Genomic DNA, 3612 nt, shown 5'->3' with positions numbered 1-3612 from the left:
CCGCTGCCTTCAGGGATCTATGTACATGTACACCAAGGTCCCTCTGACCCTCTGTATTTCCTAGGGTCCTACCACTCATTGTGTATTCCCTTGCCTTATTTGTAAGTCCAAAATGCATCACCTCGCACTTTTCAGGGTTAAATTCCATTTGCCACTTTTCCGCCCATCTGACCAACCCGTTTATATCGTCCTGTAGCCTGAGGCTTTCCTCCTCGCAATTTACCACCCCACCAATTTTCGTGTCATCTGCGAACTTACTGATCATACCTTTTACATTCTCATCCAAATCATTTATGTAGATCACAAACAACAAGGGACCCAGCACCGATCCCTGAGGTACCCCACTAGACACAGGCTTCCAGTCACAAAAGCAACCTTCGACCATCACCCTCTGCCTCCTGCCACTCAGCCAGTTGAGGATCCAACGCGCCAAGGCACCCTGGATCCCATGGGCTCTTACCTTCTTGACCAGTCTCCTATGCGGGACTTTGTCAAAAGCTTTACTGAAGTCCATGTAAACCACATCCACAGCATTTCCCTCATCCACCCCACTAGTCACCCCCTCGAAAAATTCAATCAGATTTGTCAGACATGATTTACCCTTGACAAAGCCATGCTGACTATCCCCGATTAATCCTTGCCTCTCCAAGTGGAGACTAATTTTGTCCCTCAGAATTTTTTCCAATAATTTCCCTACCACAGATGTTAGGCTCACTGGCCTGTAATTCCCTGGTTTATCCCTGCTACCCTTCTTGAATAATGGTACTACGTTAGCTGTTCTCCAGTCCTCTGGTACATCCCCTGTGGCCAGAGAGGTTCTGAAAATTTGTGTCAGAGCCCCTGCAATCTCCTCCTTTGCCTCCCACAGCAGCCTGGGATACATCTCGTCCGGGCCTGGGGATTTATCCACTTTTTGGCCTGCTAAAACCGCTAGCACCTCCTCCCTCTCGATGCTAATATGTTCAAGTATGTCACAGCCCCCTTGCCCGATTTCTATGTCTGCATCGTCTTTCTCCATAGTGAACACAGATGCAAAAAATTCATTTAAAACCCCGCCTACATCATCTGGCTCTACACACAGATTGCCACTTTGGTCCCTAATGGGCCCTACCCTTTCCCTGGTTATCCTCTTGCCCTTAATATACTTATAAAACATCTTAGGATTTTCCTTTATTTTGCTCGCCAGTGTTATTTCATGGCCCCTCCTCGCCCTCCTAATTTCTTTTTAAGTATGCCCCTGCATTTTTTATACTCCTCTAGGGCTTCTTCCGTCTTTAGTCTTTTGTAACTGCCAAAAGCCCCCCTTTTATTTCTAATGCATTTTTGTATATCCCTTGTCATCCAAGGTTCCCTTTGCTTGTTGGTCCCACCCTTGACCTTTACAGGAACATGTTGGCGTTGTACTCTCTCTATTTCCCTTCTGAAAGTCTCCCACTGTTTTGATGCGGATTTTCCTATAAGTAGCTGCTCCCAGTCCAATTTGGCCAGATCCTGCCTTATCATATTAAAATCGGCCTTCCCCCAATTTAGAACCCTTATTTCCGGGCCGTCTTTGTCTTTTTCCATGACCACCTTAAATGTCACCGAATTGTGGTCACTGTCGCCAAAATGCTCTCCTACTGACACTTCCACCACTTGCCCGGCTACATTCCCCAGAATTAGGTCCAGTACCGCCCCCTCTCTTGTAGGACTTTCTACATGTTGGCTCAAAAAGCTCTCCTGGATGCACTTTAAGAATTCTGCACCCTCTAAGCCTTTCACACTCTGACTATCCCAATTTATATTGGGGAAGTTGAAATCCCCCACTATTATTACCCTATTATTTTCGCACTTTTCTGAGATTTGCCTACATATCTGTTCCTCTATCTCCCCCTGACTGTTTGGAGGTCAATCATCACAGCCCCAGGACATCGCTGCAGGAGTTCCTCAGGGCAGTGTCCTAGGCCCAACCATCTTCAGCTGCTTCATCAATGACCTTCCCTCCATCATAAGGTCAGAAAGGGGATGTTCGCTGATGACTGCACAGTGCTCAGCGCCATTCACAGCTCCTCAGATAATGAAGCAGTCCGTGCCCGCATGCAGCAAGACCTGGACAACATTCAGACTTGGGCTGATAAGTGGCAGGTAACATTCACGCCACACAAGTGCCAGGCAATGACTGTCTCCAACAAACGAGAGTCTAACCACCGCCCCTTGACATTCAACAGCATTACTATTGCTGAATCCCCACCATCAACATCCTGGGGGTCACCATTGACCAGAAACTTAACTGGACCAGCCACATAAATACTGTGGCAACAAGAGCAGGTCAGAGGCTGGGTATCCTGTGGTGAGTGTCTCACCCCCTGACTCCCCAAAGCCTTTCCACCATCTACAAGGCACAAGTCAGGAGTGTGATGGAATACTCTCCACTTGCCTGGATGAGTGCAGCTCCAACAACACTCGAGAAGCTCGACACCATCCAGGACAAAGCAGCCCGCTTGATTGGCACCCCATCCGCCACCTTAAACATTCACTCCCTCCACCACCGGCGTACCGTGGCTGCAGTGTGTACCATCTACAAGATGCACTGCAGCAACTCGCCAAGGCTTCTTTGGCAGCACCTCCCAAACCCACGACCTCTTCCACCTAGAAGGACAAGGGCAGCAGACGCATGGGAACACCGCCACCTCCAAGTTCCCCTCCAAGTCACACACCATCCTGTCTTGGAAATATATCGCCGATCCTTCATTGTCGCTGGGTCAAAATCCTGGAACTCCCTCCCTAACAGCACTGTGGGAGAACCTTCACCACACGGACTGCAGCGGTTCAAGAAGGTGGCTTACCACCGCCTTCTCAAGGATGGGCAATAAATGCTGGCTTTGCCAGCGACGCCCACATCCTAGGAACGAATAAAATAAAACACGGTTATCTGGTCATTATCACATTGCTGTTTGTGGGAGCTTGCTCTCGCGTTTCGTACATTACAACAGTGACTACAATTCAAAAAGTGAAGCGCTTTGGGACATCCTGAGGTGGTGAAAGGCGCTGTATAAATAAAGTCTTTCTGTCTTCCTCTTACAACAGACCCAGACATGAGGTGAGGAAAACCCCCAGTGGTGGAGAGCGTTGGGGACCAGGGGTCCAAAGTCACCTGTTCCTCCCGAGCACGCTGCACTCACCACACGTCATGTCTCCAATTACTCAGATACTGTTTCCCAAAATGTTATTTTTTGAAAGAAATCAATCTCATTTGCATTGGAATGAATCAACAGGGCCTATCACATCGCATCCTCAGGAAGCTGCAGTAAGTGGTGTGGGTGGGAGGAAGATCCACTGGGGCTCCAATAACATTTGTATGCAGTGGGCAATGACGGCCGTGCTGCAGCGCCACCACTGGTAGGAAAGTGTAATTACAACGTGACAAGTTTACATAGGCAGCCTCCATTCTAAATATGGATACAGGAAGTTGTAGAAAAGTTTGAGAGGAAGTGTGTGAAGAAGATCTTTAATATAATACAGATATAATAGTAAGAGAGAGGCAGATAGAGGAGGGATAAAGAGGGAGACAAATAAAGCGATAGAGGGATAGACAGAGACAAAGACAAGGAGAGGAAAAGGAAGAGACACAAA

Source organism: Somniosus microcephalus, chromosome 8 (assembly GCF_052327205.1).
Source record: "Somniosus microcephalus isolate GS21.2 chromosome 8, FLI_Smic_1.0, whole genome shotgun sequence".
Lineage (NCBI taxonomy): Eukaryota > Metazoa > Chordata > Chondrichthyes > Squaliformes > Somniosidae > Somniosus > Somniosus microcephalus.
Note: the sequence above shows the minus strand (reverse complement) of the source record.